Source organism: Theropithecus gelada, chromosome 5, assembly GCF_003255815.1.
Source record: "Theropithecus gelada isolate Dixy chromosome 5, Tgel_1.0, whole genome shotgun sequence".
Classification (NCBI taxonomy): Eukaryota; Metazoa; Chordata; class Mammalia; order Primates; family Cercopithecidae; genus Theropithecus; species Theropithecus gelada.
This window is the reverse complement of record NC_037672.1, coordinates 138,548,977-138,572,423: the sequence shown is the minus strand read 5'-3', so window position 1 is coordinate 138,572,423 and position 23,447 is coordinate 138,548,977. Positions and strand designations below refer to the sequence as shown.

Genomic DNA, 23,447 nt, shown 5'->3' with positions numbered 1-23,447 from the left:
CACACAGATTAAGCAGCAGAAGAAATCACTGCTCTCAGAGCTCATGTTTAAGTTGAAGAGCACAGACAATTTTATATATAATATATAAATTATATATATGTCTGTGTATATAAATGTGCATATATATATTTAATAAAATATAAAATATGTTAAATGGTGACCAGTGCTGAGAAGAACAATAAAGGAAGAAAGGGGAAGAGGAGCGAGAGGAGTGGGTGCAGCTTTAGAGTGAGAAACCCATATCTGAATAAGGGCATGAAGTGGGGCAGGGATGAACGGAGAGGATGCCTCAAGAGGAAGCATTCCAGGCAGAGGAAAGAGCAAGGGTAGAGACCAGGGCAGAAGCTTGCCTGGTGGGAATCTTCTAGTGGAAATGTGTGTTCCTGTTCTATAAACAGCAGAGGCCAATGCAGCTAGAGCAGAGCCAGGGAGGCGTAGAATCAGTGTATGATCTTAGAGAGTTGGGATGCAGGAAGTAGGAGAGAGAACAGGTCAGTCCCTGTGAACCACTGGAGGATTTTAGAAAAAAAAAAAGTAGGGACATGATGTGAATTATATTTAACAGGATCTTTCTGGCTGCAGCCGACTTTGAGAGAACCAAGGGTGAAAGCAAAAAGATCAACTGGGAGACTCCTGAAATAATCTAGACAATGCCTGAGGGTGGCTTAGACCAAAGTAGAAGCGGTGAAAATAACTCAAAGTAGTTGAATTGTGGACAGATTTCAAAGGTAAAATGGATAAGATTTGCTAACATGTTAAGTGTAGTACGAGTGAAAGAGAGAATTCAAAGATGATTCTAAGATTTTTTTGCCTGAACAACTGGGAGAATGGAATTCCCAGGGAATGAGATGGAAGAAACTTGAGGTTTGGGATAACACTGACTTTAATTTTGGACATAATAAATTTGAAAGGTCTATTAGCCACCTGTAAAGAAATGTTAAATACACAGCTACATATACAAACCTGTGGTTCTGAGAATAGTTCCATCCTGAGGGTATACATTTGGGAGTCAACTACATGGAGGTGGCATGAAATTCTTGAGATCAGAAGAGATTATCCAGGGAGTGAGCACAGATAGAGAAAGGAGAGGCCACAGGTCTGTGTCCCAGTTTTCTGGCAGAACACAGTGCAGTGATAACCATTGCCATACCTCACCAATGAAACTAAACCACACTTACCCAACAGCCCCAATTATTTGGAAAATTCTTGAAATAAAGAAAGGAGTAGAGCAGCCCAAGGAGCTGTTAATGTGTCTTAAAATTTATTCACTGTAACTCCCAGCAAAGTTCCATAGGACATCACCCAGGGCTGGTTGCAGCCTTTCAGATGCATGTGCAATGACAGAAGCAAAATGCGACTGACAAAAGTAAATCAGACACAGCTTAAATAACCATGAAGGCTAAAGTTTTGACTCCCTGGTGCTTAGCCCATTTCTCTTTCTGATAAATAACTCTACCACCTTACTGTTGAGGTAGCAAATAGTTGTAACCCCATCTGGGCTAGCCTGAATCGTGGGTCTGTTAGGGCTCCTTAAAACTACTATTTTGTTCAGGTTGTGTTTAGGAGAAGGACTGAGCACTCAGTGGGAAAAGTTGCTAGAGGCAATGCTCAGCTTCTCCTCAACTATCCAAGCAAATCTGCGCCAGCACCAAGCTCCCACACTCCACTCAAGACCACCAGCACTCTGCAGGAAACCCTCTTCCCCAAAGGTGGCTCAGTGACCACTTAATGCTATTTCAGCATGACCCTTACATATGATGACCATGCAATTAAGTGTCCAACCTGGGATACTTTCTAGTGTCAAAGGGGGTGCTATTACAACAGGTATCAACTGGGACTGTGTAGACAGAGAAGGATTCGTGGTCCTACCAATTCACACCCTCACTTACTCTACTCCAATTCCAGGAAGCTTATGAAAGACCTTCTCCCCAAAACATAAAATACTCCCTGAGATGACTTCTGGTAAAAACAACGTTGTCAGAAATAGTTTAGCATGTCTTACAGATGTGAGGTCCTATACAAGTTACTGACCAGCCATTCTTTCATCTATCTCTGCCTATCTTTTATGGAGCACCTGTTCTGTCCCAGGAACAAGGGACACAGATTTATAGAAGGGAATCAGTATTGGTTAAGTTCATGTTTAAGAATGTTAACTCGGCCGGGCGCGGTGGCTCAAGCCTGTAATCCCAGCACTTTGGGAGGCCGAGACGGGCGGATCACGAGGTCAGCAGATCGAGACCATCCTGGCTAACAGGGTGAAACCCCGTCTCTACTAAAAAATACAAAAAGCTAGCCGGGCGAGGTGGCGGGCGCCTGTAGTCTCAGCTACTCGGGAGGCTGAGGCAGGAGAATGGCATGAACCCGGGAGGCGGAGCTTGCAGTGAGCTGAGATCCGGCCACTGCACTCCAGCCTGGGCGACAGAGCGAGACTCCGTCTCAAAAAAAAAAAAAGAATATTAACTCACTAAATTCTCACAAAACCGGTGAGAAGTTAACCCTCCTTGAGCAGTGAATTCATGAATGCTTAGGGAGGTTATGGAATGTGGCTAAAGTCACACAGCTAGCAGGTGACAGCAGCAGGATTTTATTTCATCACTGGCTGATAAGCCTGTTCCTCTTTCCTTGTGCTACACTGAGAGGAAAGATGGTGAAAGACTCATGAAGGACATGAAAGGAGCTCATGAAAAATGAAGAAAGACTCTTGAAAGATAGAAGGAGTTCATGTCCCACAAGATGGCTCAGGCTTTGGCACAGTGTTTCATGGCACTTTGGGAGGCTGAGGCAGAAAGACTGCTTGAGGCCAAGAGTTCAAGACCAGCCCGGACAGTAAAGCAGAACCATCTCTACAAAAAAGAATTTAAAAAAAATAAGTTGGTTGAGGCCACGTGAGAGACTACCATACTTCCTCTTTCTTATTTCCATAACAAATCATTTCAACATACAATCAGATTAAGAAAACTGCTGTGAAAATTTACCATGTGACCCCTTCCCCACCACCCCACTAAAAATACAGGAACCCCTCCCAGTGTCTCCTAAAATATTCACTGAGGAATCTTTCAGATGGCACTATAGGCAACTTGATCTGCAAAGAGAAACCCACAGTCACTAATACCACCTTCTAACAGTCAGTAGTTTCTTCACTAATTATGAATTTACTCTCCCCACCACAGATTTATTATTAGTCCTAAGGTTTCATCATCACCCAGCATTTGCCAGTGCTGCCCTAAGGCAGCTGGCCATCAGAGCCATGTGGGAGCATCACTGCTCAGGCTTCACTGCCAGAAAGGCTGACACCAGAGTTCTGCATTGCACCAGGGAATCAATATTTTTAACAGGTTCTCAAAGGGATTCTGATGCAGTCAGACCACAAACATTTGGCTTTTGGAAATCAAGAAGTACCATCAGAGAGAAAGTTTGTATGAAAAAAAATATATTACAAGTGTGGTTCTTGCTATTTCTGCCAAACTGCCATTTTCTCCAAAGTACTTCTTTCTGGTAATGAAGGATGACAGCTAAACCCAATTAAAACTTTCTGTGATGCTACTGGAGCCCAGTGTGATGGTTAATTTTATGTATCAACTTGCCTGGGCTGATGGATGTCCAGGTGGCTGATGAGATATTATTTCCAGGTTTGTCCGTGAGAATGTTTCTAGAAGAGATTAGCATGTGAATCAGTAGACTGCATAGATTCCCTCACTAATACAGGTGAGCATCATTCAATCTCTTGGGAGACTGAATAAAACATAAATGCAGAGGAAGGGCAAATGTGCTCTTTGTTTGAGCTAAGACATTCCCCTTCCTCTGCCCTCAGACATTGGCACTCCTGGCTCTCAGGCCTTTGAACTCAGACTGAATTATACCACCAGCTTTCCTAGTTATCTGGCTTACACACAACAGATTGTGAACTTGTTGGCCCCTGTAATATCATAAGCAATTTATATAATAAATATCTGTATCAATACAGATATAGATAGTTTTATTTCTCTAGAAAACCTTAACTAATACATCCATTGATATTAAAATCATTATCAACCTGATATATATTGGTAAATTAGAGTATGTCCCATCATATTATAGCATAATGATAAAGTCCTAACACATTTTTTTTTACTCTGGCAATTTGGGGTCTAGATAGCCTTCTCACAACTCAATGTAGGACATAATTTAGATTCTTGTATGCAGATAAGCCCTTATCACCTTTTCAAAAAGTATTCTTTACAGCATTAAGTAACAGATGACCTAAATATTTTTAAAGTTTATAATTTACCTTTAAATCTGTAATTTGTACATTAAAAAGTTCAGGGATTATAAAGGCCCTGGAATTAACACAAAAACAAATATATTTTCAGTATAGGAAACAATCTCTTGATTATGATTAAAAGCAACCTTATTTTTATCTCTCACCGTTTGGTTGCACCTTGAATTCCTTGGGATCTTTAAAGACGTTAATGCCTAGAGCCTACCCTCAATGGTTCTGATTTATTTGGACTGTAGCATAGCCTGGGCATTGGGATTTTTGAAAGTTTCCCGGGTGACATTAATACACAGCCAAGACTGAGAAGTGTGCTTTGCACACGATGGAGTGGGAGTACTCTGCAACTGAACCAAGGCTTGGGCAAGTCCCTAACTTCCCAGCAACTCTCAGAGGATGCAACCTTCTGCTCACCTGTGTAAAGCACAGTCTCAATGAGGAAGTTTGACAGTCCAGCTCCTTGGAGAAACCCAGCCTCTAAATTTCTCTGTTTACCTTTGTCTCTAATGTCCTCTCTAGCTCACATGGCTCGGGTGGTGGAGGGTTGGCCAGTGAGCCCAGTCCTCCTGCTCTCTGCTCTCTCTGCTCATCTGCTCCCACAATACATCAGTATTCTACTTTGTGAAGGCTGGGCTGGGAGGTAAAGAGGTGTGCATAAGGAGAGAGAAAGAGTTAGCACAGTTACTTGGCTGGGAAGTTTCTTTGGACTTTCGGGGCCTACCAGATGGTTAAAGCTGAAGTCCCGGCTGAGTAGACAGATGTTAAGCTATTCCTTTCCTAAATGAGGCTCTTTCACGGTCTCTTCAGAGATTTCTTTGTTGGGACATCCCTCACCTGCAGTTTCCTTGGTTGCAACTCCTTTCCTGGCTACTTTGCATGTCCATACTAGCAGTCCATACAGACCTCTTTTTTCTGTGGTTTCTTTTCCTCCCTGTTGGTCCCCAGGTAAAATCTCTTCCCCCTGGTACACATCTGGTACAGCGAAACACTGGCACAGCCCTTAGAGCATGCTCTCAGGGCTCTACCTCAGGAACACTTAGCCCTTTCATTGTTCTTCCTGGTTCCTGGCCCTAATCAGACTCAGTGCATTCTGTTAGATTTATCAGGCTTCACAAATCAAGGGCACATTTCAGAGCCCTCTGGGACATCTACTTGAACTCACTTCACTTTCTCAGGTTGGTGTGTTTAGAGTCAAAATGAAGCCAGTGGGCTGCGAGGTGAGGGTTGGGGCAGGAAGAACAAGAGAGCCTAGTTGGATATGATGTCTTTGGGGAAGAGGTCAGAGTGTAAAGGGGCCTAATAAGCCAAGGTACCTGCAGGGGGTGCCCACTAGAAGGCTTTCAGCAGAATGCGATGTGATTTAATTATGGTTCAAAGAATAGTGTGGACAGTAGGCAGACAAGAGTAGAATCAGATATGAGGCATCGTAGATAAGACCTGCTCTTATGGCCCCTGCTGATGGCTAGGGCATTTCCCCTGAACCTCTTCTACAGGTCAAGAAGACACTTTGCTCCTTCCTTTATCTTTAACCCTCTGCCCAAACCTGAGAAAAATATGTCAGAGGCCCATTGCAGTTTAGAATGTCCTTATGCTAATCCCAAGATTCTCATTTAGGAACGAGTCCATAATGTTTTCACTGGAGTGAAGCAAAGGCAACTGTACAAATATAATCAGCCCACTGAAGGTTTTGGTCTGCAACATAAGAGTTTCTTCTGTTTAGCACCATCAAACAGTCTGGTCGATACGCTCACACATATCAATACCCTTAAGAAGTTACCTTCTCCCTTTTTGGAGGGCAATTTGACCACATCTATTAAAACTTTAAATGCTCATAAAATTTGACCTTGCAATTTTACATCTGGCATCCATCCTACAGAAACACTGAAGTCTGTGCACAGAGTTATATACACAACAACATTCATTTTGCATTATTTGTAATAATGAGAATTGGAAACCTAAATGTTTCATCAGTATAATGGTTAATTAACTCATGGTAATCCATATTACATATAGTTATGCAAAAGAAGACCAATTTGAACTCATGGAAACAGTGACAAGATTTATGGTTAAGTGGGGAAAAACTAGTTTCAGGATAATGTGTATGGCAAGATCCCACTCTTGGAGAGAAAAAAAGATATATGTGTGCAGTGTATGCACCTATGTCTGTAAATGCCCACAACAGAGTCATCAAACTATTAACAGCAGTGGCCTTTGAGAAAGGGAGTGTGAGTGGAAAGAAGAGGCAAAAAAGAGACTACAGATTGCTCAGCAGTTCATAGTGTGATTTAATCTTTTGTCATAATAATGCATTTGTACATTTCCTATGTGACTTTTTTAACTAGAAAAAATAAACAAACAAACAAAAAAACAAGAAATACAGAAATGTAGTTTAACCCAAAAATCTTGGGTATTACTTCTTAATTTTAACAAAAATGTTCTTAAAATCCTAGTCTGGTTGCTTTTCCGGCCTTTCTAAATTCCTGACCTTCGCTGCTCATCAAATTCTAATTAACCTTGTGGTTCCCCGGAGCCTTGCAGGTGTCTGGACCGGCTGGTGTCTCCTGGAGCAAACCAGCCCTCCTCCTTGTGGTAGGCAACTGCCTGGGTGCTAACTCCTTGTTGTCAGCAGTGTAAATGATTCCATTGGTCTTCTAGGAGGCTGGAATTTCGTAGAGCTCAGTGAATAATAGCAAATTCAGTGCTTAACAGGACTTGTCACGCATGGAAGGAGCTGAGGCACCCACCACAGTGGTCACCGGACCGCAAGTGTGAAGGGCTGGCTCTGACAGTGATTGCTCTCCCTAAACAGGTCAGCGTTTGTTCTGCCTCAGTACAAACAAACAGTGCCCTCTTCTGCCCAGCAGCAGAACTTCTCTTCAAAACCATCACCTTGTGAAGTATCTGGAACTTTCACCCTGTTAGGTTGTTGCATTGCAAAATGAGCCAAAGAAACTGGAAAATAACACTGATGAGAGAGAGGTCATCTGTCGGAAAGCTGTCACTCTGATTCTGCCCTAAATTCATGTCCCAATTTTACAAGTATTCTATTTTAACCACAGAGAAGATGAAAAGTTTAAATAATGGAGTAAGTTACATCTATCAAACTGGCCAAAAAAAAAAAAAAAATTGTAAGTGTTTAAACTTTGTATTGCTATGATGAAATATTATCCATGGCATGGAAAAGCAGTTCAAGCTTTCTGAGAAACAGTCTGGCAGCTGGTTACCATTTTTAAAACATCTTTTATTACATATTAGTTCAACAATCATTTATTTGGGAATATTTCATGAAAAAAATAGACCCAAAGACAATAAACTAATTTACATAAAGATGTTTAGAGCCATGTCATACTTCATTATTACATACTGAAAAACTGGAAAAACTCAAGTACAAATGGCAAGCAGTAAATAAATGGTTATATGAAGTACAGCATAACATTACCACGCTTTACTATAAAGCCATTATGAATTGTAATTTCAGGCCAGGCATGGTGGCTCACGCCTATAATCCCAGCACTTTGGGAAGCCGAGGAGGTGTACTGCTTGAGCTCAGGAGTTTGAAACCAGTCTGAGCAAGATGGCAAAACCTCATCTCTACAAAAAATCCAAACATTGGCTGGGTGTGGTGATGCACGCCTGTGGTCCCAGCTACTCAGGAAGTTGAGGTGGGATGATTGCTTGAGCCCAGGAGGTTGGGCTGCAGTGAACCTAGATAGCACCACTGCACTCCAGTCTGGGCGGCAGAGTGACACCCTGTCTCAAAACAAACAAACAATAAAAGGTAATTTCAGAGACTGACATGATACATTTACTGTGTATACAATACTGGAAAAATATAGAATACAAAATGAAGCTCATACTCTTACTATAATGCAAGTGTACACAATGGTAAAGGATTTTAGAGTAAACAGAGTTTAGTATTCATTCTTATATCTAAAGATAGTTCAGTATGAAGCAATAAAGAAAGGTAGGAGAGGGAAAGAAAGCAACACAGAAAGCAAAATCTATTAGCTATTGTTTCATGCCTCATTTCTAACTGCCTCATCTCAAAGTATCATCTCCTCTGTTTTGGAAGCCAGAGAAATCTATTTTACTTCATTAATAGTTTGTAAAGAGAGAGCATATCACTTATTAATATACAAAAAAGCAAAAATGGCTTTAGAAAGGGTTGCCAAACTCCCTTTGTCTTCTCTTAAGTACACTTCACACTTGGCTCATACAGATAGAAGCTTTAAAATAATCTAGGTTCAATTGTTAGTATTTATAATCTCTAATCTAAGGCTAAAAGTCAAGTTTACTCAGAAGGTTCAGGAATATGAAAATCAATGTAAAATGACAAAAAGTTTCATGAAACCCCTGATAAGGCTAAAATCTGACAGCTTGATGGAGACATCTCATATTGAGAGTTCAGGCGAAAACACTGAGCTTTTGTAATTCTCACTGTTAAATTCACAATTTATTCTCAATTCTAACCTGAAGATATTTAAAGTATGGGCTTGAAATGTCTAACAAGACACAAACCTTTGCAAGAGCTCAGCACTCTCTTCCACAAGGACCAGGGTCAAAATTTATCCCGTGTTAAGAACCACACAAGGAGTTTGTTAAAATCTCATATTCCTGGGCCTCCTTTGCCAGAGATTCTATGTAGGTCTATGACAAGGCCCCGGAATCTTTTGTTTGTTTGTTTGTTTGTTTGTTTTAACAAAAATCATGGGAGCTTCTGATGCAGCTGGCCCCTGTACTTGGATAAATATTAGTGTAGTGAACAGTAGGGTTCCTTAATTAACCTCCTTGAATATTTGTCAGTCAGTCAGTCCCTTTGGAGCTGGGATTCCAGACACTATGTTAGAAAACACAGAATTCAATCAATTCTTAACATCCCTGTTACCAGATCACGAGTCCATGCCCCACTGCCTCTTGCCTGGCCCTTGTGATGGCCTCCTCACTGGCCTCTGGTTCCTTACTCTTGCTCTTTGCACAACAGTCAGAGTGGCCATCTCAAAGTCCAAGTCAGACCGTGTTACTCTTCCTGATTCCTGACTGTTGTTTACAAGGCCCTGCATAATCTTATCCCTAGCTACTTTCCTAATCTCATTGCTTCTTCCCTTTTCCCTCTCTACTCCAGCCACAGTGACCTTCCTGCCTTACTTCAACATATTAATTGTGCCCCAGACTCAGAGACTTTGCACTTTCTGATCCCTTTGACTGGAATGCTCTTCCAGTCCCGCTTGTGCTTTCGTCTCATTGGCACCCAGAAGAGAGGCCCTCCTAGTCCCCTAGTCTGTTATCCTTTGTCCTCTTATTTTTCTTTTAGGCATTTGCCACATGACATATGATATTTTTAATTGTGTCTTTGTGACAGCAGTGGCTTTATCTGTTTAATGCATGACTCACTCTCAGCAGGTAAAGTGATATGTGCCATGTAAAAGGTGTTCAATAAGTATCTGTTGAATGAATAAATGTAGGAATTTCACATGTAGAGTCTTTGGGAAATAAAATATAGGTAGAATCTTTTGGGGTCTACTTGTAGAATCCAACTGCTGGTTTTTTACAGTTCTCTTAATGACTATTATGAAGGTATATGAAGAGGCAGATGCCTTGGGAAGCTAGTGAAGCCAAAACCCCAGAGCTTCTCGCTTGCTAGACTCTTGTGAAGGCTGGGAATTTCTGTCATGGAATGTTCCAGATGAGGAGGGGAAGCCCAGCTGCACTCAGGACACATTTCTACGTAAGCAATTCTAGTGCATTGTCCAGAAATATCTAGAAGTAAGGCACCTAATTCTCCCAGCTTCCAATAATTTATCAGAATTTTTCTTCTGATGGTGAGTATTCACTCTTGTCCCCAATTTTGTATTTGTAGTTTTAAAATACAGTTTTCTAAAAGGGGCCTGTGTTATATATAGTTTTTATGTGGCAGTTGATCTTGCCTTCTCACTAAAGTTGGAAAGTCCTTCAGGACTGAGACTGTGTTTTATACGTTCTCTGCTTCCCATCCCTGGGATACAACTGAGCTCATGGAGGAAGCCAAGCTAATGTTCTGGCCCTCAGTTCCCTGCATGGATCAAAACTGGTTTGGGAGGTTGTAAAGCATACTGCTTTAAAACTAAAAGGAGGTTTTTTTTTTCCTTAATTGTCAATATTTGCATTATAATATTTATTTTGAAAGATTCTGCACTTTCATTTCAATTAAGGATTAAAAGTGTGGTTCTTCTGATTCCACGGGCATTTATTTTGAGTAAATATATATCTACAAGGTAATTATAGAAAAATATCCAGGGGCTGGGCACAGTGGCTCATGCTTATAACCCCAGCACTTTGGGAGGCCTAGGCAGGCAGATCACTTGAAGTCAGGAATTCATGCCCAGCCTGGCCAACATAGAGAAAACCTGTCTCTACTAAAAATTCAAAAATTAGTTGGGCATGGTGGTAGGTGCCTGTAATCCCAGCTACTAGAGAGGCTGAGGCACGAGAATCGCTGGAACCCCGGAGTGAGCTGAGATCGCACCACTGAACTCCAGCCTGGGTGACAGAGTGAAACTGTGTGTCAAAAAAAGGAAAAATATCGAGGAAGACTCATTTTTTTTAAGAAGCGAGAAAAAATCAGGAATTTTAATGAAGATCAAATTTGCACTTAGCTCTTTATAATGGAGACTTATTGGCTTACATCTCTTATTTTATATAATTTTACTTACCAGTAATAAAATACTGTAAAGCATCATTTTGATCCCAAAGGAGTGTGAAGCTGTTTAGAATCAAATTTGGAAGATAAAGGTACTGAGTCTGTCTCTGACCATTCATGAGAGGTTCAGTCTATGCTACTAAGATGCAGTTCTGGGGCAGGTGTGATGGCTCATGCCTGTAATCCCAGCACTTTGGGAAGCTGAGGCAGGAGAATTGCTTAAGCCCAGGAGATTGAGACTAGCTTGGGTAACATGGCAAAACTCTATCTCTACAAAAAAACAAAAATTAACCAGGAATGGTGACACAGACCTATAGTCCCAGCTACTTGGGAGGTTGAGGTAGGAGGATCACCTGAACACCTGAGGAGGTTAAGGCTACAGTGAGCTGTGATTGCAGCACTGCACTCCAGCTTGGGCAATGGAGTGAGACCCTGTCAAAAAAAAAAAAAAAATGCAGTTATGTAGAAGTATTAGTAACTCAGTGTCAATTAGAAGTTTAGAAGTTCATGAGACAGACCATATGTATACAATCCACAAAGTCAAAGGCTCTGTAAACACCAATAAATGCTGCAAACAATCTTGTGTCAGTCAGTCCTGCTAGATTTCTCCTGCTGGAAGAAATCTAGCAGGAGAAATCACAAGGAGATAAGTGCCGTAGCAATGATCAGTAGTGAAAGAATCGTGATTAAAATTCTCTATACTTCTCATGCAGACTACCAATAAAGAAAGCACATACTTGCAATTTATCAAGGAGGACAGTGGCATAGATTGTTGACTAAAAATCTAGAAATTAATAGTTCACTAATATGGAAACTTGGAGATAGATTCCACAGTTTCCATCCAGATGGAGCCATACACAACAAGAGATTGATGAGACCAAAAAAAAAAAAAAAATTGTAAGAATTAGAAAATTCCAGTCAGAGATACGGTGGCATGAAATCTTCCCTGAGTGTTTTAGTGGAGCTCAGTGTTTCCATCAGCTGTTCCACATGACAGCACATTACTAGGAGATAATTTGAGAGGACCTGGATCAAAGTCGCTTGCGGCAATTGCTGTTGGCAGTCTCTATTGGCATTTTGAAATGACAGCCTCTCTGGTAACTGTCAAAATCTGGGTTCATGTCTACATTGTTATGTTTGAGCCAAAGGCATTCTTAACCCAAACTTGGCCCTTGTCACCATCTCTATTACCAAGTCCCCCACAAGTTTTATTTTACTAAAGGGTTTGGAAAGGCATTCACAAACTTATAAAAACAATAGTGTTTCATAAGCTGCCTGGTGGCTTCTATAACATTGCCATCTGCCATCTACCTCTGTAACCTGGCCAAGGAATTTTCACCTAATTGCCTTTTCAAACAAGGAATTCTAAAAAGCAATGATTGTAACTGTTTAATATACAACTTACAAAAAAGTTGCTTTCATTTTTTGTCAGTCCACTGATATGAGATGAGAAGTGCATGTGTGTATGTGTGTGTACGCAGGCATACACACACATGCATATTTCTCAGGAACAAAGTCACTAATGGAATTTGACTACCTCCATTCCACCCCACTGTTTTCAATTACACAAACTCATTACCTAAATTATAAGGACAAGATAGCTCTAGAATTGCTACAACGATGATTAAAGTGAAGGTGAAAGATTATTTTTTACCCAGCTCAAAATATCCACCTTGAAATTGCTAATGGGTAAGAGAAGCTAACTAACAGACTATACTATCTCCCCGCCCCTCCCCACGCCCAGACAGAGTCTCCCTCTGTCGCCCAGGCTGGAGTGCAGTGGCGGGATGTCCGCTCACTGCAAGCTCCGCCTCCTGGGTTCAGGCCATTCTCCTCCCTCAGCCTCCCAAGTAGCTGGGACTTCAGGCTTCCAACACTGTGCCCTGCTAATTATTTGTATTTTTAGTAGAGACGGGGTTTCACCATGTTAGTCATAATGGTCTCGATCTCCTGACCTAGTGATCCACCCGCCTCGGCCTCCCAAAGTGCTGGGATTACAGGCGTGAGCCAACACACCCAGTCCTAACATACTACACTATCTTAAAGGTTGCCCTGAATAAAAACTGTAATTTGAGGAGTCCCCATAACTAAATGGGGAAAGTTGTATTTTTGAGATGAGAAGTTTCCTCAAATTTTGCTATGTAGAGATAAGAAATTGGCTCTTTCTGGCCACCTTCTGTATCATTCTGTCATTCGCCACCATAAGTAATTGGCTCCTTTCCTCCACTGTCTCTCGTTATTTTCCTCCTCCCACTTCTTTCCTTTTCCTAACTCAGTTCCCTTGCTTTGATTTTCTTTCCCCTCTGCCTTGTCCATACCATACCATTAACAGCATCACCTAGGATTCACACTGGATTCTAGTGTTCAAGGTTCTGAAATGGCTGGGTCAGTCATTTCTGATCCTTTTCCATCCCCAAACACATAAGGGATGTAGCAGGCAGCCCCATCAAAATCCATGGCTCTCTACAGCACTAATTTTAAGAGGTGGAGAAGGGCATATCAGATTCTCCAACGAAAAGGAAACTTTGTAGGTTGAAAACATTCAAATACTTCCAATCAAGATCTGATCAGCAATTTCCCTACATTCCTTCTATGCTGTGTCGGCATCACTGGAAAGAGCCTCGCCTAATGTGGTGGCTTACGGACCAGCATCACTAACATCACCAGGGAACTTGTTATAAATGCAGAATCTCAGGCCTCCACCCTAAACCTACTGAATCAGAATCTGTATTTTAACTAGATGCTCACATTAAAGTTTGAGAATCACTGTGCTCTCATGGTAGGAATACAGTAAAACACAACATATCTAATGGTGTAAACAGCATTCAACTACTGATAATAACATATGTAATAGGATATTATGATGTTTGGAGTAAAGCAAGCTGCTTTTTATTTCTAGCATTTAATAACTGAATCTTCAACAAATCATTTAACCTCCCAGAACCTCAGTTAACTCATGTATAAAATGGAGATTATATCTATCTTACATAGACCATGCACATATGATTTTTAGGACAATGCTAGGCTTAGAGTGTGTGAGCAATAATTTTTTACTACTTATAGTTAAAATTATTATTATCATCATTATTTAATCAACTTGGCTTTATGTGCTAAAAAAGAAAAAAACTATTTAGATCAAGTTACACATCTTCCCAAAGCTTACAGCATAAAATGAGCAATAACTATATGGGCAATTGCACAAAAAAAAGCAATATGCTGACAAGATAACACATTCATTCAAATCTGTTTATGCTGAAATTTTAGTGAGCGTGAGTTTGGGTTTATTAGTCTGACCCACTGATTAAATAGCATTATTTGAGTCATAAACTACAAAATCAGAAAACCACTAAGAGATGATGAGATTAAAACATTCACCAAACAAGAAATATGTCAAGGAAGAGCCAAAAACTTTGGTACCAGAGAGGCTTTACGCTGCTAGATATACTTTTTTAATCAAAATGCCAACTTAATTGTTAACGGAATTTTTAATTCTCTATTACAATCCGAACTGGCTAAAACAAATAGTTTCTTCTAAGCTTAAACCAAACATTTAATTAAACCTACCAAGCATAAGTGGCATATTTTTTTATCCTGTCCCTTAAGTAAAAGTGTCAGAAAAGGCCTTTTACTCTTTGTTAATTGAAAAATAAACGGGTCTCCTGGAGAACAGAGTCATCTCTTTTGAACAATTCATCCACCATGCAATTGTGCAATTTATATCTATTCTAGGTACCAACCTTTGTCATTGCTTAGTCTGATAATTAGGAGTGGAAACTAGAAATAAATAAAAGCATTATTTTTTAAAATATTTCAAAGTCTTGTTTTTAGTACTTTGCATTCAACTCCAATCCCCAACATAACGTCTTTATGTTTAAAAATATAATTTTAAGAAAAGATTATTTATATTGTTTTCAGATAATCCTTTTGAACCATCTTACCAGTAATTAAGAGATAACTATAAGGCCATGCACAGTGGCTCACACCTGTAATCCCAGCACTTTGGGAGGCCAAGGCAGGAAGATCACTTGAGATCAGGAGTTTAAGGCCAGCCTGGTCAACATGGCGAAACCCCATCTCTACCAAAAATACAAAAATTGACCAGGTGTGGTGGCGCATGCCTGTAGTCCCAGCTACTGGTGAAGTTGAGGTGGGAGAGTCACTTGAACCCTGGAGGCAGAGGTTCCAGTGAGCTGAGATCACGCCACAGCATACCAACCTGGATGAAAGAGTGAGACCCTGTCTCAATTTAAAAAAAAAAGAGAGAGAGAGAGAGAGATAACTGTGAGTCTTTTCCTCAATTTCTTCACCTGTCCCCTTTCTAATGTGTTTGCATTCATTGAACTTAGATGTCCAGATAATCAAAACCCATTACCAACTGACTTTTACTAAAATCACTTGTTCACTTTCTCAGTAGTTATATTAAAAAGACTAACATTTTTTATGTGTTTATTAATGTTTAAATATTAACAAATTTCATTAAATTAGCTAAATCAAATATTTTGGTACATAAAAATTAAAGTGAAATATATAGTAATATGATCCTCTTGTAGTTCATGAACATGATGACTGGGTGTTCACATACATATGTGAGACGTGCCACCCTCTGAACCTAGTTACAATGTGGGGACATTACCTGTCTGACCTGAAAAAAAAGAAATATATGCTAATAAAGTAGTTAATCATTTGAGGTTTGAAATAGACTTTCATAGAAATTCCGTTGGAAATTCACAGATTGTGTAACAGAGACAAGATCTATAGTTTACTATACAGAAATCCCTTAACACATGATTTATTTAGAACAGCACTGCCAGGTCACAAGTAGTGTCTAGATAACCTAGAAAGCCAAGAATTGGCTAGAAACCCAGTCATGGATAAAGCTCTGAAGTTGAATTAATTTAGAAAATAGAATGTGATTCACTTTGAGTTATCAAACAAACATAATTTATGAGTTTCCTCTTTGCCTGTATTTTTGTCTTGTTTTGCTGGGGGTTTTTAATCAACTTTCAGTCTAGAGGTTGGGGGTATATTCTCATCAGCTGACCAGAAGACTATAAATGGAATAGACAATGGAAAGAGCCTCCATTCATTCATTCATTCATTCATTCATTTTCCAGAATTCTAGTATGTACAAATTTGTTTCTAATGCCTAGAAATTAGGGGAAAAAAAGGCCACTGCTCTGCTGGTCAAATGGGCAGTAAAATATATTTTCTTTAAGAAGGGCAAAAAGATATTAACCACTGGTGATATAATTAAATTATTTCATTATTTTAAAATTATGGTTTCCAAGACTTACACCTATTTGTTCAGAAGCTATGACATGCCAGTCACTGGCTGGTAGTGAGCAAGACAGCAGGGTCCCTGCCTTCATGGATCTGAAAGCCTAATGAAGCAGAAAGAGAAGTAAATTGGTGTTTACACGTGGTACTTAAAGTACAAAATTCTATGGCATGTAGGAAAGGGGGCCAGCCCAGAACGAAGGCATTAGAAACTCTTTCCAGGTGAAAGAAGGGTATCTAAGTTGATTTCTGAAAGGTACTGACAAATATTTGCCATTAATTATCAAAGCAATAAAAAGTAAGATAATAATATATAACTTTTTACATATTAATACTTGTATTTATTTTTTTACTCCTGTGTTTGCAAGGTTTGGGGTAGGAGGAAATGGCCTGATAGAGTACTGGTGAGAATGAAAAAACTGGTATTATCACTCTCAGTACAATGTGGCAATATACATCAAAAAATATAGAAATATGTGTACATTTGATTTACCTAAAATACCAATTCTCGATGTTTACTTTAAAGAAGAATTAAATACATGGACAAACATTTTCTACTTTACCATCTAAATGTCTAACAATATACTGACAATTAAATAACTAATAGTACATTCACAAAATGAGACAGCACTAAGTTATTACAACATTGGCATAAATATTTATTAACATGTATGCAATCATGATATATTAAGTAAAATGAGAAGATTACAAACGTATGCATAATAGAAACCCTTTCTGTTTAAACACACACGCGCACAGAGCTCTGGAAAGATACAAAAACTGTGTTAAAGTTATCTTTGAGTAAGAAGATTATACTTTCTTTTTTGGGAGGACTTTGTGTGTGCCTCTATTTCCTAATTTTTTACATTAAAAACATGCTGCTTTTATAATTACGGAAACAAAAGTGATGGGATCAGGATAAATACATTAAATCCTAAACATTTTTCATCCCACCCTTCTTTCACCTCCTAAGGAGAAGCGATAATAAAGAGGTGCCATGTGAGAAAAGAAACTAGAGAGGCCACCCAGCGGGAGCACAGCTAGGGGTCAACAGGTGCAGAGCCCGCGGCAGAGCAGATCACCAAAGGCTTCGCAGGCCCAGAAAGAGGAGCCTTGACTTTCAAAGAGTCACGGGGCCCTTCGTAAGCTATTCTAAACCTTCCCCATCCAGGCAAAGCACTTGTTACAGAGGAACAAGATAACAAAAGAGCTCAAGGAAAAGAGGTCTTGAGGAATTAAAACTCTGCATTAAAGATGAGGCTGTCCTCAACACAGCCAAAAGTGATTTTTTAAGACATCATATTAGCTTATGTCACTCTTCCATTCTAATTTCTCGAACCGCTCGTCTTTCACCCACAGCGATCCAAATTCTTTACATGGTCCCACAAGGTCTGGATCCCTGACAATCTTTCTGACTTTTTCTTCTTCTGTGATCCCTGTCTTTTACTCCACTCCAGACTAGCCTCCTTGCTATTTCTTTAATATACCAAGCACAATCTCACCTTGGAGTTTGTGCTGGCTGTTCCCTCATCAAGAATATTCTTCCACCCACTTCCATTTGGTTAGCTTCCTCCCAGCCTTCAGACCTTTGCTTAAATGTCACCTTTATCAAGTCCACTTTGACCACCACATTTAAAGATGCAACCATCTTTCATATTAACCCCGTCCTGTACTTCCAATTCTCCCATCCTGCTCTATTTTTTTTTTTCATAGCACAATCACCTTCTATCTTTCAACTTATTTATTGTGTTGATTATTACTTGTCTGTGTCCTTGCTACCAGGGCAGAGCTTTTTGTTTATATAAGCACTGACATATCATAAATATCTAGAACAGTGCCTAGTACTCCATTGTTCTTAGAAGATAATTTTCAATAAATAAATGAATGAATAAAGCTGCATGCTTATTTCAAGCTTCAGCTTTGAGTTAACTTAGAATCCGGTTACCTTTAGGGAAACCATGTAAATTAAGTATAAGAAAACCTAAAATAATTATAAGGTCTTAGAGAGGTTCTGCTGGGGTATTTGTAGTTATAATATTGAATAAATATTCAAACTGTTGTATGCTATCTATTAATGTCATTCTTAAGCTCTCATCTCTAAGATCTTGTGTTGTAAAAAGGAGCTTTTAATTTGATATCTAGGTTTTGGTTTCATCACCTGTAAGATGAGGAGATTGTACTAGGTCATCATTATAATTTCTTCTAAAGGTTTGCAAATTTCACACGTAAGAATTTCAGGTATTTGTCCCAATATTATGGACTGAAATATTGCCAGTCATAGCCCCTCACAAAATATGTTGACTGGCCTTTTTTTGTATAAAACTGCCTTTCATTCATATTCTCCTTTTCTGGATTCTTCTAGAAAACATAAAAATTCAAATCTATGTTTATAAAAACACAAAAGCAAGAAAAGAAATATTGAGAGACTTCTCTTAATCTGAAAAAAAACCTCTGAATTTTGGAAATTATTAAAAATGCTAACAGGACAAAACATATTCTCTTCTTAACACCATTTGAAAACAAGACTGTTTAGGAATATTTCATATGACAACATTTGCATGTAGTGAGTTTGAAAGAGGAGAAATTCTCCTTTTTTCCCCCTCTCCATCAACCTCTCTTCTGAAAAAAAAATAAGTACTTTCACTATTGCATAACATGGTAGAGTTTATGAAAGTGCAGCTTCCATCATTTTTTCCCGTTTTTTACTATTACTTTGAAGGTTTCTTCTATTCTCAGGTTTTGATGGCTTCATAGTTTCGTAAAAATGTGAAGACATATTAAATTCCTAAGTTCAACAGCATTTAAATCCTTTCAGAATCATTGCAAATTCATTAAAACTAGGGAAAGCAAGTGACTAACCTGTAAATTCAGCATTGTTTGATTTTATAAAGATTATACTTTTAAACTTAATATATAAGAAAATATGATTTTATGAGCAAACCATACATAGATAATATACCCTGAGTTTTCCTAAACTGTGAAAGTAAACATGTCAAAACAATGAGTTAAGTTTTACATATTTCAGTGTTAATCTTCCTCTGTCTTTGCCACTCAATCTAACTAGGAAAAGTACTTTTATGCCTTCAAAATTCGATGAAATATTACATCTTTAAATATGAACACTTCAGTGTTACTGCTTCATCAATGAACAATTAGTTGTTTAATATGTTACAATGATCTTCACATTAATTTGCCTGGAGTGAACAGGAGCTCCACACAGGATTGATCAAATGACTTTTAAGTTCCCCAATGCTAAATTGTCTCAGAATACAAATAGAAGTGCATTATAGCCACAGGAGCACTCAATGAATTCCTAATGAGCAGATGCCATCAGAGTGATTGCAATACATAATGACATTACCTGCAGATGAAAGAAGCACCGAGCACTCTGCATTTGAAACCTGGCATTGCAATGACATTCTTTCCTGGGTCAATTCAAGTCTCATTTAGACTGCAAATGAATGTGCTCTAGAAGAAGGTATTTTATAAGTGGATTAAATGGATAGCTTTTTCTTTTTTTTTTTTTTTTTTTTCAAAATTCTTAAATGTCCCTATTTTCCCTCAGAAATCATCTTTTCTTTAACTGGGGAATGCCAGACTAAGATTTCCAAAAACTTGATAAAGGTCCACATCAAATGAACCACCACACCCCCTCCTCCTCCATAAAGCGCCCTGAATTTCTACTTTCAGGAGCCACTTTAGTACAAGGGTTATAATGGCATAAAATAAGCTCTGAGAGAGAGATAATTTCAAGGAAGTGTCCACATCAAAACAAGAACTGCTTCATTCAGGGTATTTTTTCAAGAACGGGGATTTCTAGAGTAGAGACAATGTCAAGTCTTCAGTCATTGTTTATCAAAACTGGACATGCACACTATTTCCTAATTTATTTTATTTTATTTTATTTTATTTTATTTTATTTTATTTTGAGATGGAGTCTCACTCTGTTACCCAGGTTGGAGTGCAGTGGCGCGATCTTGGCTCACTGCAAGCTCTGCCTCCTGGGGTCACGCCATTCTCCTGCGTCAGCCTCCCAAGTAGCTGGGACTACAGGCGCCCGCCACCATGCCCGGCTAATTTTTTTGTATTTTTAATAGAGGCGGGGTGTCACCATGTTAGCCATGATAGTCTCGATCTCCTGACCTCATGATCCGCCCACCTAGGCCTCCCAAAGTGCTAGGATTACAGGCGAGAGCCACCGCGCCCGGCCAGTTTTCAATTTTTATAGCAGCTCCAAAGTCCTTTTCTGCTGTCCAGTTGGGATCCCATTCACTCCTTCTATCGTGTACTGTGTTCACCCATAAAATCAAACAAATGGAAAAATGTCCTCCCAATGCTTCAAAAAATTATCTTCTTGGAGACAGCACAAGTAGATTACGAAGCATTGAACCCAGACATTATGTCCAGTGCATTTCATCTGAGATGGTGCAAGTGAAGAAGGGGAAAGGTGCCAAAGCTTCACACTGCTTAGGAAAAAAAGACAGTTAATTACCAAAAGGCAGTGCAGTCAAAAACATATGAGGACGGCAAAACAGACTGACTGCCTATTAAAGTACAACCTAATTAGAGGCAAAAGTGGTATGCATGGATATCTGTCAGAATTGGTTGGTTTATGCTGTAGTAACAAAAAACACCACCATAATATCAGATATTTAGTGCAAAAAAAAATGTTGTTTCTCAGTCACCCAAAGTCCTTCATACCCCGTGAAAATGTCTGTCCTGAAGGCATGGGCTCTGCTTCGATAGCTGCACTGACTGCATGGCACTATCCTTATAATAGTGCTCCCGAGTCACCACAGCAAAGGAGTGTGCTGGGCAGTCTCATGTGGATGGTAAGTACTTCCGCACCAAAGCACTGCTTGTCACTTCTACTCACATTTTGTTGACTAAACTGAGTCACCAGATCACGTCAATCTTCAAGAAAGAGTGGAAATATAATCCCTTTCCCACCAGTGTCCCCCAACATGGTGTGCCTAAACAGAGTAAAACCAGAAACACTGGTGAGCACCCCAAACACCTTCCACACCATGGAAAACCAAATGAATCAAATTTTCCTTCTAGATGTCAAGCTACATATTCCCCAACCTACACTGACTTTGTCCTAATCATTTCTTTATAAATAAACATATGTGGAATTATGGCATATAAATTGGCATGGAGATATGGATGCAGCAGTTAAGTAAATTAATATTAGTGGAATTAATCATTACATAAAAGATGGTTAAGATTATTTTATCCTTAATGTCAAAGCAGATAAAACAAATGAGATATTTATTTTAAACAAATTTTGATAGGTAAAATTATACTCATTTATTAAAGTGAACTAAAGAATGACTATATCGATACTCAGACTACTGCTGCCACTGCCAACACCAGCACAGACCACTTGGAAGCCAATAAATTATCTTTCCACTGCCACAGCCATTGACCACACCATGCCTGCTGCCCAGGGGCCCAAAGACCCACCCACCCACCTGGCTCACTGCTGCCATTGCCAGCACATGAGCAAGCTGCCTGGAGACCCAAGAATTTACCTGCCCGGACCTGCTGATACCAATGCCAGTATACGTCACCGTGGGGCCCAGTTAACCACTCAGTACAACTTTAGTCCACAACTGCTCATCCCCATCCCCAGAAAATCTTCACAACAGCCTTCTCTAAAAACTGCACTCTAAGCTACTGAGGAAGTCACAGACTGCTGAAGCTGTCTACGGGTTAAAAAATTATACAAAGACTACATTACTGCATGCCCCCAGAATCAAGGCCAAAGTGCCCTATCCAACCAGATAGATATATCTTAAGGAAAAAGTCCTCCCCTATGAAACCAATTCAAAAACCTGGAAAAACTGATTTTACAACAGATGTGCAGATATCAACTTAAGGACACAAAAAACCATTAATAACCAATGAAATATGACATTTCCAAAAGAACACAATAATTTTCCAGCAGTAGATTCCAATTTTAAAAAGTGTGAAATCTTGAATAAAGAATTAAACATAATTATATTAAAGAAGCTCGATTACATACAAAACAATTTAGATAAACAATACAAAGAAATCAGAAAAAATAATTCAGGATACAATTGAGAAATCTACCAAAATAATAGACGTCATTAAAAAACAGAAATTTGGGAACTAATTAATTCACCAAATAAATGCAAAATACATTTGAAATCTTCAGCAATAGACTGGATTACATAGAAGGAATAACTTTAGAACTTGAAGACAAGTCTTTTGAAATAACCCAGATACAAATAAAGAAAAATGAATAAAAACAATGAACAAAGTCTGCATGACATATGGTACACAATAAAGTTATGAAATATTTGAATTATCAGTGTCCTAGGAGGCAAAGGAAAAAATGGAAGGGATAGAAACCTATTTAATTAAACAATATCTGAAAACTTTCCAAATCTAGCAAGAGATGTAGACATCCAGATACAGGAAGCTCATAAATCTCCAAACAGATACAATTCGAAAATGTCTTCTCCATAGTACATTATAGTCAAATCGTTATAAGTCAAAGACAAAGAGAGAATTCGAAAAACAAGGAAAAAGCATCTAGTCACATTTAAGGGAACTCCAATCAGACAAGCAGTATATTTTTCATCAGAAACCTTACAGGCCAGGAGAAAGTTGGATTATGTATTCAAAGTGCTAAAAGAAAAAATTGCGAGCAGCAACATCCTTCATAAATGAAAGAGAAATAAAATATTTTCCAGACAAACAAAAGCTAAGGGAATTCACAACCACTAGACTGGCCCTATAAGAAATGCTGAAGGGAGTTCTACATGTGAAAGCAAAAGGACAATATCTACCATATGAAAACACATGAATGTATAAAGCCCACTGGTAGAGCAAACATACAAATGAGGATGAGAAGGGACTTAAATGTTACCACTATAGAAAACCACTACATGACAATGATAAACAATACGAGAGAACAAAAAGAACAAAGGATATACAAAACAACCAGGAATCAATAAATAAAATGACAGAAGTAAGCCCTTACATATAAATCATAATCTTGAATATAAATGGATTACTCCTTCTATGTAAAAGATATGAACTTGCTGAATTTTATTTTATTTTATTTTATTTTATTTTATTTTATTTTTGAGAGGGAGTCTCACTCTTTGCCCAGACTGGAGTGCTGTGGCACAATCTTGGCTCACCACAACCTCTGTCTCCTGGGTTCAAGCAATTCCCCTGCCTCAGCCTCCCAAGTAGCTAGGACTACAG

The 23,447-nt window shown here is 39.0% G+C and overlaps 1 non-coding gene across 1 annotated transcript; it reads left to right on the top strand.

The window, feature by feature from the left end:
• The first annotated feature begins 15,466 nt into the window (after nt 1-15,466).
• LOC112625639 lies at nt 15,467-15,571 on the top strand. Its single transcript, XR_003119719.1, has one exon. It is a non-coding gene; the product is annotated as a small nucleolar RNA U13 (small nucleolar RNA).
• Nucleotides 15,572-23,447: the final 7,876 nt, after the last annotated feature.